General features: G+C 41.2%; 1 long non-coding RNA gene across 1 annotated transcript; it reads right to left on the bottom strand.

The window, feature by feature from the left end:
* Nucleotides 1-2,138: 2,138 nt before the first annotated feature.
* On the bottom strand, nucleotides 2,139-6,091 carry LOC148053431 (uncharacterized). Its single transcript, XR_015708807.1, has 4 exons — nucleotides 5,940-6,091; nucleotides 4,434-4,512; nucleotides 4,039-4,124; nucleotides 2,139-3,395 (listed from the first exon to the last, which is right to left on the bottom strand). It is a non-coding gene; the product is annotated as an uncharacterized LOC148053431 (long non-coding RNA).
* Between the last annotated feature and the right edge of the window lie 5,957 nt (nucleotides 6,092-12,048).

Below are 12,048 nucleotides of genomic sequence, written 5' to 3'. Positions count from 1 at the left end.
TGGAGAATTCCTTGGAGTGCAGTTGTATAACCTGTAGAAGACTAATTAATTCAAATAATTTAAAAATAAAAGAGGGTACAGCCTTCCTTGTAGTCCCAAAGCTGCAGTAATTTGTCAACTGGAACTAGTGTTAACAGGACCTGAGTTAATTGATTGAAATGAACAAGACTCGACATGTGTCTTGAAATTTTAGAATAATTCTCCAGTGCTATTCATCTTGGTGACAGAGAAGAACTTCCCTGATGAGCCTGTGGCTGCTAATAACTACTATTTAATTCAACTAAAGTTATTTTTGGTAGAATGTTCTGTTTCTAAATTTAAACGGCTTAAGCGGATGTCCCAAGCACAAAGGAAGACCTGCTCAAATAACCTGTGAGAAGTCACAGAGGAGGAACTGTGTGGATTCCATAGCCCAGGAAGAAGAAAATAATACAAATGGGTCTTTGAGAGGATGGAAAAGTAATGTGGCTCCTGACCTGCAAACAGAACAATGCTTTTGATTTTGATAACAATTTTAATCATATTTGTGTTAACACTGCTTTCACTCTGCTTGAGACTTGTCCAGACTCACCTTCTGTAAGCAGACAAGAGGACAGGGCTTGTAAGATAAATAGAATTAGAAAAATGGAAATCTGTAAACTACATCAGTTCCAAATTGCAATGGTAGGTGGCAACATGAATCTGGTCTTGCATATTACAGAGGAGGTGAGAAAGGCAGCACACTTTCTTCAATCTCACGCTTTCTCTTCCTGCTTGCAGGAAGCTCCCAAGTAGTTTACTCACACAAAGACATCCAGCTCTTTCCAACTGGTTTCTATTTTTTCTAGTGAATGAGGCAAGTAGGAGGAAAGAATACATCATTGTCCTGCATGGATTGTAATTTTTTCAACAAAACTGTTTTACCTCATAAAATGTAGCTTCTTCAAGTCTAAAACCGTCTGTGAAAATACACCAGTTTAGAGCAAGAAGTCCCCCAGGATCCGCAGGAAGGAAGTTAATTTTCAGAGGAATTTCAGAGGAGGTGAATTATCATCCCAAGAGACCAGGGGCAACTTCCAAAGGGAGATTTATATATTGCAATACTCAGTGCTACAGCTGTTGGTGGCCTGGTGCCAGCCCCAGGTGTAAAGCAGCTTCAGGAGTGGCATTTGCACCACTAGCTCAGGCACCTACGCTTTCCATGTACTGAACACAGGGAGCTGGGGATGCTGAAGAGGTGGGAGTGCATAGCTTAAGCCACTAAAGATGCGGGTGGATGCACGTTTCTGAAGGCATGCAATTCTTCAGGACACAGGTGGCCAGCTGAAGTGTCTCACCTTTTTTTCCTTAATGTTAAAATCTTCAAAATGCTATTTTTCTTAACCTATTGCACCTCCATGAGGATTCAAGAAGAGTGGAAGTACTCACCTTGCTTGCATTAGACTTTATCTAACATAAAAAAATTCCGAACAGATGACTAGCAAGATCTGCAGCTATACAAAACTACATCTCTGTGGTGGGTTGCCCTTGGCTGACCGCCAGGTACCCAACCAAGCTGCTCTGTCACTCCCCCTCCTCAGCTGGACAGGGAGGAAGAAAATATGACAAAACGCTTGTGGGTCGAGCCACATGAGCCACGTAAACCTAATACAACCTGCCATGTCAAGACTAAGGGAGGAAAGAGAGGGGCGGGTTAAAAAAAAAATCACAAAACCCCAAAAAACCCCAAGAGATGCATCAAAGCTGAGGAGGGCAAGAACCATTCACTTGATCATCTGCTCTGGCTGGTGGAAGCCTGAGGGCCTGGACAGGATGAGCAGCTGAAGCTCCTGTATGCCAACCTAAGTTCTTTTAGGTTCACTCCACCAGTTCTTGTCTGAGTTCACTCCATCAGGCTGCTGTATTCTCCTCTGCCAGCATGGCTGAAGCATGGAAAGGAGGAGGTGAGTCACCAGTGTCACGCATAGAAAGGGTGCAGTGAAGAGTGGCTGTGCTGCAGAGTAAATACACTCCCCAGTGCTCCCCACAGATCCGTGCCCCAGCTGCCCGCAACACCACAGCTCACCTCCTCATCTCTACACTCACCCGGGCTTCCTTCCTTAGACAACTAGGAGAATAGCCTATATCTCATGTTAGTCTGGAGCTAGGTGATGGCTGAGGGCATGTTCCCAGGGACCAGGACGGTAGGACACAGACCGTCGCCTGGCTAAGCAGACACAACCACTGATGACATCTGTCCAAATGTGAACAAGCACTTCTTGCTCTGAAGGTGGCTGTGTCAATCAGACCCTGCACTTTGAGGTGAGGGAGAAGTGAATGTGTGTTAGGAATTCATGGTCACCTCTTTCTGCAGTTTCTACATCAGCAGCTTGGCATTAAAAATCCAGTGGCTTAATTGGTGAATAGCCTGCCAGTCACATTTACAAAATGCACGGGAGGCACTTTTAAATTCTTGCATGCTTGAAACACTTGTGATCCTTTTCACGTATCTTTTAGCCCATCTCTCTCTTGTTACTTGAATAAAAGTAGTGGGAGGATGCAAAAGAGAACAGCAAGGGCTGGAGAATGTCGTTATAAATATACAGAGCATCATGTGTAGGTGGTGATATAAAATTACGGGAAATGTTCCTCTGCGTTACTGTATATAGATATGCCTGGTTGGTCAAAGTCTGCCACTACAAACACCAGGAATATAACCACATTGCTGAACGTCATTATCCTGCTTGCTCCAATAATCTCATTAGTAACTCTGCCTTTGAATTCTTTCAGGCTTTCTGAGTGTTTCTGGCTGTCTCAAGAATTAATTTATCAATCGCTGGCATTTGCAATCACTTGCTCATTCCAGCTAAAATTGCATTGGAAAGTTGTTGTCTGAGTTACTTTATCTCTACTTTAGCTCTTTTCTCTTCGTGTCCGTTGTGTGTCAGTCTGAATTGCGAGCTGTTGTTTGTTTTAAATGCAGCCACCTGGATGGTTTTGGTCTTGTTCTTCTCCCTGGCTTTCCAGACCACTGTGAAATTTCCACATCCTGCGTCTAATTTTTGGGAACTATTGTCCTGCTTCTTTCTCTTTTGCCTCACCGGTTTGAAGAACCTTCAGTGACATCCTATTATCAGTAATCAGTTAGTCAGAAGTACAAACTCAACCCTCCAAACAGTGTTTCACTAGTACCTCAGGTAGGTATCGGAACAACTTCATTAAAGCGTATTACCAGTGCTGAAATATTCATCTATCTGTTCAAATAAAAGAAACTCTTAACCTTTTTCTATTACTTTAAGAATATCCAGGAGAATATAGGACTGTCTAGAAAGACATTTTTGCAATGAGGTATTGATTTTGAGGAAGTTTTTACAATAGGAAGGTTTATGAGATCCAGGGCACTCCAGTCACTTCTGATGGTAGACAGGAATAGAGATCTGAAATGAAAACCTGGTATTATTGATCTAAAAAAGATGATTTTGATAGCATGCCATTTTTGAAACCAAAAAGATACAGGTGTTGTTCCAACATGAAATACAAACCAATTTCAAACCGTGAACAGCTCATAAAATTGCCAGATTGCCTGTTGCTAATGAGTTACATGTCAAGAGGGACTCATGTGGTTATGAAGATTAGGCTGTTTTTTACTCATTTTTCATGACAGAATATGCTCTCTGAAGAGGGGAATCCCTGAATGGCAAGAAGCAGTGGTGTCATTTCTGTTACAGTGTTTACAGAAAAGGGCTAGTGATACATCATTCTTGCTCTCAGGGCAATGGCACCCTGAAGGCAGTGGAAGATTACTCCATCTACTAAAAGCATTCTGAAGTTCAAGACTGGCTCTGAGCCCAGGCAAAACAAGTTGCTCCCCAGGAGAACAGGCTGCTGGGGCAGCAGCATAGCAGAGGCACTGCTGCCTGCTTTTCCTGTTTCTGAACCATGGAAAGCCAGGCTGACTGCTGCCACTGCCCCTGCAAATGCATGGGTGAGAATATGTTAAAATAGGTTATCCTTGGAGGAGGATAGGGACACAGGATGGGAGCACACCCTTCCAACAGCAGCAGCAATTGCTGTACCTACCTCCTTGCAGGTATCTGGAAAGAGCAGAAGCAGCAAGCTGGATTCCTCAGGGCTCTCCCACTGCCTCTGCCCCCGCCCAGCTTTTCCTGTGCCAAGAGCAGGAGCATCATACCTCTTGGGTTTAGGGCAACCAAATTCAACCTTCTGTGCTCTCCTGAGAAGTCATAGGCAGCTCTGATAAAGACCTAGCATCCTCATTAGAGACAAAAGTAGTGTGATGGGTTGACCCTAGCTGGCAGCTAAGCCTCCACCCAGTTGCTCACTCACTCCCCAACAGTGGGATGGGAGAGAGAATCAGAGGGCCGAAGTGAGGAAATATTCATGGGTTGAGATAAAAACAGTTTGATAAGTGAAGAAAAAGAAAAAAAACAAGTGATGCAATGGCAATCACTCACCAGCTCCCACCAGCAGACTGATGCCCAGCAAGTCTTGGAGCAATGGCTACTTCCCTCAGCTGCATTGCTGAGCATGATGCTATATGGGATGGAACACCTTTTTGATCAGTTCAGGTCTGCTGTCCTGGCCGTGTCCCTTCCCAGCCACTTGTGCACCCCCAGCCTACAATAGCTAAAACACTTGATGTGTTATCAACACTGCTTTGGTCACAAATCTAAAATACAGCACCGTATGGGCTGCTATGAAGAAAATTAACTCCATCCCAGACAGACTCAGCACACATAGGAACAGCACTGGGAATTTTCAGGGAGACATTTATCAAGGCTAGTAAGCAGAAAAAAAGTAGTTTAGGGCAAAAGCTTAAAATGGGGTTAAAATAAAGTTGAAATATGTTTTCACATATGGTCTTAAATTCATGTGTCAATGTGTTTTTTACTGCATATGGCAATACTGAATGCTTGCTATGGTTCAGAATATCACAAAGCATTTTCTTAAAGCTTTTTTCTTTGGAAAGTTTGAATGAACTGAAATATACTTTTGTTCACAGTTGGGAATTGGACTAGCAAGGACTAAAATTTATGAGCTTAATTTTGTGTTCAAAACATTTATGTTTCTGCATCCACAAATATTCATTTTGCTTCCTTTACCGACATGGCCGATTTTATAACCTGTATATCATGTTTATTTTAAAACTGAAAATATTCTCACCAATGAAGATCCCTTTGCTTTTATTTTTGCATGTGGTTATTTCTAATTTTTCTTTATCTACTTGCGATTAATATGATAAAATATTTGGAGAACTTATTTGTTGCACTTTTGGGACTTTTTGATCTGTGATTTTATTGGGGTTTGCATCTTTCTCCAAAACACTGTAAGATGTAGTCTGGACATACATTGTATTAAATAAATGAACAAACTCTTTGCATCAGGCGTTTGTCACGAATGAGCAGTTAGGTCATTTAAATAATCACTGCCAAAGATATTTGCAAATAGTGATTTTAATAGAAATTTATAAAAGGGTGATTTAACAAAGTTCGATGGCAAAGTTCACTCTATTACTTATTAAATGAATGGAGGGGAGAGAGAGAGAAGGGAAGATTGAAGGGCAATACAAGGGAGGTAAAGGAGGCCCTCCCATTGAGTCACAAGATTCAGAATTGACCCCCTTGCTTTCTAAACTCCTTCTCAGAGAGGAGCCTAGGTGCAGCTGGATCCAGTCCTAGTCTCAGACTTGGTCAATGGTTTATGGCTAAGGATTATAGTATTTAGCAGCAGCTTAAGGTTTGTTCACAGTAAGGAGAGAATCACAAGAATTTAGCAGTAACTAATCACTGGTTACTCTAGCATCTTCAAAGTGATTAAATAAAGTTTACTACAATATTTGAATCAATTCTCACACACACAATAGGCCTAATAAAGGTACCTCTTAAAATCCCTCGTGAGTTTGGTATGTGCAGATAAAGGTACTCATCAAAAATTTCCCTCGAGTTCAGTGAAATACTCACTTCAAATGATGTTCTCAACAGCTGAAGATTGAGCCTCAAAGAGCGAAGGGCACCAGAGGTCAGCCCAGGTCCTGTTGCCAGGCCTCTGTATGCAAACTTAAGAGTTTGGAGCTTGGAGAGGTGTCCCACTCAGAGGCAGATACTGGTGCAGCCTGCTGCAGGCCAGGAGAGCTCAAAGGGTCTCCCGTGGTATGGCTGTTTATAGGGTTGTGAGGTGATTGACTTTAGGCATCAGTAAATTTCCATTCTGGCCACAGCTGCGGTCGGTAATTGCTGAGTTCTCATTAGCCTCAGCAAGGCAGGTGTGATCCTCCTGTACTGACCCACTCAAGTTACGATCCACAATGATACGTCCCCTGTCAAGGGGTGACTGATTATGCCAGGTGAGATCAAGGCGTTCTTGTTCCCCAGCTCAGCCGTGTAAGAGTGCCTGCTACGACCAAGGGGTGTCTAATCACCAGACTCATTGGTCATTGCTCAGAGCCTTGACAGGAGTCCCTGTGATCTTAACGTGGTCCAGAGGAAGGGGGGGGGATGCACCACCACAGCATTTAACATCACGGCAACCCACTCAATTGTCTCTTGAAATTCACCAATAGCATCACTGACATTGTTATTTAATACTTCCCTTTCCCAGTACTTGTTTAAGAAAGGTGCTGAAAAAAATTATGCCTTTCCTTACATGAAGGAAAGGTGTTTAAAAAATTTCCAAGCCCTGAAGAGCCATTAACCCCTTTATTTCAAGCCTGCGCAGGTGGCACTGCTCTCAAAGTAAGACTTCTATTCTTCAAAAAAGTGTTTTAACAGGAGCTGTCTTGGGGGGCAATTTTAAGGCAATGAAACCAAGTTAAGACTTGACAGTGTCATTGCTAAGTATGGATGGGCACATCCCAGGGATGAGGGCAATTCTTTCTAAGGGAAAAGCTGTTCAGCCTATCTTTTGAGGCTTTCTCTTCTTCTAATCTTCTGGCAATACTCTAGCTGTCTCCTTTGAGTAAATCTTGCAAACATTATTTCCCATAACAGAAATAAAACCTCGTGTGCCTTAGGAGTGGAGAAATGGTATGCAGGTAGGCAGCTAGCAGAAGCTGGCGTACTCCCTGACTGTGCTGTGCCTCAACTGAGGGATGCTGCATGCTCAGGGACTGTGAGTACAACCTCTTCTAGAAGCTTTAAATTGTTTAAAATGCAATTGCAGAGGCTGTTTGTCTTCTGTTTGAGTGTGCAAGCTGAAACAAAGCACATAGCCTCTGCTTAAGACAGAGCTAAGCTCGCTCTTAGCTTCAAATCCTAACAATTCTGTGTGTCAGAATTAGTTATACAGAAATACCACTCAAGAGAATTTGTAAAAATTATACCCATTCAAAAAATTTGGATCCTTCCAAAGACTCAAATAAAACTTTGCCTGAGTAACCCTCTGCTTTATCCAGGCACATATAATCCCATGTAACTTCATATCTTACCAGGACATAGCTTTGTAGAAATCCCTTGGGAAAAATCCAGCCTCTTCTCAAGTCTGTAAGGGTCCATGGAAAATTTTCCTATTAATTTCATTTTTCCATTGACTTAGCAGAGAAAGTATTTTGCCTCTCTTCTTATATGCAATAAATAACTATTCTGAAGATGATTAATACACTTTGCAAATGAAGTTTCAGCTGTCTTACTTTGACAGAGTATTAGTAACATACATTTGTGTTGTTACTTGAGATCTAAGAAACTTTTTATTATTTGTCATACAGTCAAATCGAGTTACTTTTAGTCATCAGAAACAACAGGCTTATCTGTGAAAAGAACATATACTTTTAAAAATCTGATGGTATGTTAACGTAGAAACAGACTATAACATTTTGAATCACACTGAGGACATTGTATTGATATATAACTTTTTTGTGCTTTAAAGCAAAGCCAAGATACTATTCACAGCATCTACATTATGGAACAAAGCATGTTTATTTATTATGTAAATTATTCAAATTCAAGGTACTTCTTCAAAATGGCTGTTATGGAAAATGTGCTAGAGGAAGAAGACAAGCAAAAGGGATCACATTTTTTGTCATAGCACTGGGAGAAGATATGTAAAGGTCAAAGGCTGTATTTCTGAACAATTAGCTTTTTTCTTCCTTTTTCTTTTTTTCTTTTTTCTTTTTTTTCCTTTTTTTCTTTTTTTTTTTTTTTTTCCCCTGTTTCCCCCTCCGCCCCCCAGTAAATGCCTTCCAGGACTCTCCTGATCAGAGAAGCTGAGAATTTCAAATGTCTCTGTGAGCACAAATCTTTCTATATACCCCCTAATACAGATTTATTTTCTTTCCATTTTTATTCTGATGCTTGTGTGACCACTGTCTTCTTGCACTGTATGATGTGACCAAGTTACCAGTGAGACCTGCAACATCAATGAAATGGGGTAAACAAAAAACGTTCTGTTCCTATTGAGAAAAACTTTCATCTGCAAAACATCAGATCCCTGAAGACTATATGAATATATGTGAGCTAGTCTGGAATTCTGGTTTTGCATATACAATTACCACACCAGCTTGTCACGTTTCATTTACTATTACTAGGATTCACTATTTAGATGGTGGCAGTGCTTAGTCTGCAGAGGCATTCTGCAAACACAGGGCAGAGTAAAACTGTAAAAAACTTTTTAAAAAGTGAGGGAAAAATAAGCAGTTGTCTTATAAAAGCAGATGACACATAGCAAATGTAAGTCTGGAACAATATTAACTTAGTTAGGAAATAAAGCAACACTCCACATCTGAAACATGAATTTCACCCCAGCTATTCCAGTTTCCTGAATGACTTGGTATGACTTGAGAGCAACTTGCTGTCCAAATGAATGCTTTGTCATGTTCTTTTCCGTTGTCCTGGTTTCAGCTGGGATAGAGTTAATTTTCTTCCTAGTAGCCGGTATAATGCTGTGTCTTGGATTTAGTATGAGAGTAATGTTGATAACACACTGATGTTTTAGTTGTTGCTGAGTAGTGCTTACACTAGTCAAGGACAGTTCAGCTTCCCATGCTCTGCCAGGTGCACAAGAAATTGTGAGGGAGCACAGCCAGGACAGCTGATCCAAACTGGCCAAAGGGCTGTTCCACACCATATGATGTCATGCTCAGTATATAAACTGGGGGGCAGTTGGCTGGGGGGCAGCGATCACTGCTCAGGGATGGGCTGTGCATCAGTCAGCGGGTGATGAGCAATTACATCGTGCATCACTTGCTTTGTATATTACTATTATTATTATTAATTATTATTATTATTACTACTACTACTACTACTACTACTACTATTTTATTTCAGTTATTAAACTGTTCTTATCTCAACTCACAAGTTTTCTTACTTTTACTCTTCCAATTCTCTCCTCCGTCCCACCAGGGATGAGGGAGTGAGCAAGCGGCTGTATGGTGCTTAGTTGCTGGCTGGGGTTAAACCATGACATCCGTATACCTGTAGGACTTTCTTAGCATATCTCTTTTAAAATGTCACTTGCTGTGTCTTCTTTTATAGTTCTCTGGTCAGGTTTGCCAGCTTACTTGGCCACCAGTGCTCATGGTGCTGTAAGAATAGCTGTGGCTCCCACTCCTTCTGCAAAGGGGACTTGTGGTTTGGGATGACCACAGGCTTTTAGGCATATCTAGCCAGCAGCCTTATCAGCCTCCAGTCTGCAGGAACATGGGTGCTGCTGCTGCTGCTCTTTAAAGTCTAAATCTTCTTTAACTTATTCAAGTTAGCATCCTAAACTGCACGTTGATTTTACTTTAATTTTATAATTTCTATATGGACAAGCACTTACATATTTCAAGCAACACTGTACTATCCCTTAGGTTGAATTTTTTTCCATAACAACTAGATTTTATTTCCCTGAATATTCTTCTCCAAGTGTTTGTATTTTAATCATGAAAATTACAGCCCCCTAACTACAGCGTCACCACCAGATATGCTGCATTAGACATTGACTTACTGAAGGCTCACAAAGTGACTTTTCTGAAGCCTTTACAGTGCACCAAAGCTCTAGTGGTTTGCAAAGAATTATCGGATCTGGAACTTGATTTATTTTTATTGCAATCACAAAGGACTTGGAGAAAAAAGGAGAAGTTTCTACTTTAATGGGTAGAAAACTCAATGTTGTGTATGTCTTTTTTATTATTTTGGTTATGCAATGGAAGAATATTTTTCAAGATCTCCATATTTACCTGGAGAATTATGTAAGTTTAACATCTATCAGGAATGGAAAAATTGTGATTTCTCTTAAGATACACCGAGATCTTTTCTATCTAATTTATAGGTTTCTAGCTATTATCATTAATATTATTCATGGAATAAGAATATAATTCATGGAGTAATATTTTTGGAAATATTATTCACGGAATAGGAACAAATGGTGTGCAATTGTTTTTGCTTGTTCAAGGAAAAGTGCCTTTCTGATTAGATCTCAAACTATGTCATGTCATTGCATAATGGTGCATTATATGGCCACATTAGAGATTTGCTGAAAGTAGCCAGAAGATAGTGTCTTATTTGTTCTAACATTTGGTTCAGTGGCATTATCATTTTAAGGCTAAGTCAGAGAGATAGATATATGCAAATATTCTGTGATTCTTAACTCATTTCCCAAACTGTCCTATTCCCATCTTTCTCTAAGTCTGGTAAAGTTGTGCAGAAAAAAAACTAGGGGATTTTCCTGGCAACAAGCTGACCATGAGCCAGCAATGTGCCCTTGCAGCAAAGGCAGCCAATAGCATCCTGGTTTGCATGAGGGGGGAAGCGTTGCCAGCAGGCTGAGGGAGGTGATCCTTCCCCTCTACTCGGCACTGGTGAGACACATCTGGTCTACTGGCTCCAGTTCTGGGCTTCCCAGTAAAAGAGAGACATGGACATACTGGAACAAGTCCAGTGAAGGGTCACTAAAATGATGTGGGGTTTTTGAGCAGGAGGAAGCTGAGAACACTGGAACTGTTCAAATTCTATGATACTGTGACTCTCAGTTAACAGAGAGTGGATCTGTTTGGGCACAATAGAGGAATGTGTCTTTATATTGATGCTTCTTTCTACACCTCTCCCCTCCTTTCTTTTCACTCTTCTGATCTCTCCACAAATAGGATCATATCCACTGAAGCTACAGAGACTAATGAGTGTGGGGGAAAAAGCATTTTAACATGGATGTTCCATGTCCTTTTTTGAGTATTGTAACTGAAGAACAGATGATCTCTGATACTCTGGGCCTAGAAGCTGCCTTCTTCCAGCATGAAAATGCTTTTTTACATAGAATATCATCTTCATTGTGTCCATATCCTCATGAATTCCCTGATATTCTTTCCAGCTTTCAGAGATTTATTTATATACTTTATCACATGGAACTCCTTTTCACTTCTGTTTAGTGAACACATCAACAATGTTCTCTGGCCTTGACGCCAGATTATATGGGCTAGATGTGTCATACTCATCTCCAGGCCTCTTCTTAGGCCCTTCCAGACCTAAGAAAGACCTGACTTTCTCAGATGGGAAGGGAGTTATTTTGTTTTAACCTCACAGTCACTGAAATGATGTTAGGATTTTGCTGCAGCCCTTTGGAGTAAAGTTGGGCATTGTATTGCCCCAGGCCATAGCTGAAGTGCACATGGATGTTTGATGGTGCTAAGCCTCCTGGAGTAGTGTTGGAGGACTGTGTACGGGTGGAGGAAGCCAAACTTAGTGCAGCTTTTTTGTGCCTACTGGAGATACTTCCTGATCCTTGGTGTCCCCCAAACTATGCCTAGTATTGCCCAGAGATTGCTAGTCAGCCTGGGCCAAAACTGCCACGATGCAGGAGAACAAGCCTTCTGGACAATCAGTAATCTGGTGTCTAAACTCATTCCCTGGCCTTGCTTTTATTGGCAGCATAGAAGTGATCTCAACAAATGGAGCTTGTGTCGTAGTACCAGGAAAGGGAATTTTTTTAAAGGAGTTCTTTCAATGGTCTCCTATATTAAAAGGGACTACAGACTTTTCCTTCTGCTTCTTAAAGACCCTGCAGATTTGGGAATGACAAGTAACTTTTATGAACTTCAGAATAATTTCCTCTTCAAGCTGGAAACTGAAACAGTCTCAGGCTGGTTTTTAGCTGCTCTCCAGT

This window comes from Nipponia nippon, unplaced genomic scaffold, assembly GCF_047370975.1.
Source record: "Nipponia nippon isolate SJK-2023a ecotype South Korea unplaced genomic scaffold, ASM4737097v1 scaffold_4, whole genome shotgun sequence".
In the NCBI taxonomy this organism is placed as follows: domain Eukaryota; kingdom Metazoa; phylum Chordata; class Aves; order Pelecaniformes; family Threskiornithidae; genus Nipponia; species Nipponia nippon.
Note: the sequence above shows the minus strand (reverse complement) of the source record. Positions and strands in the feature narration are given on the sequence as shown.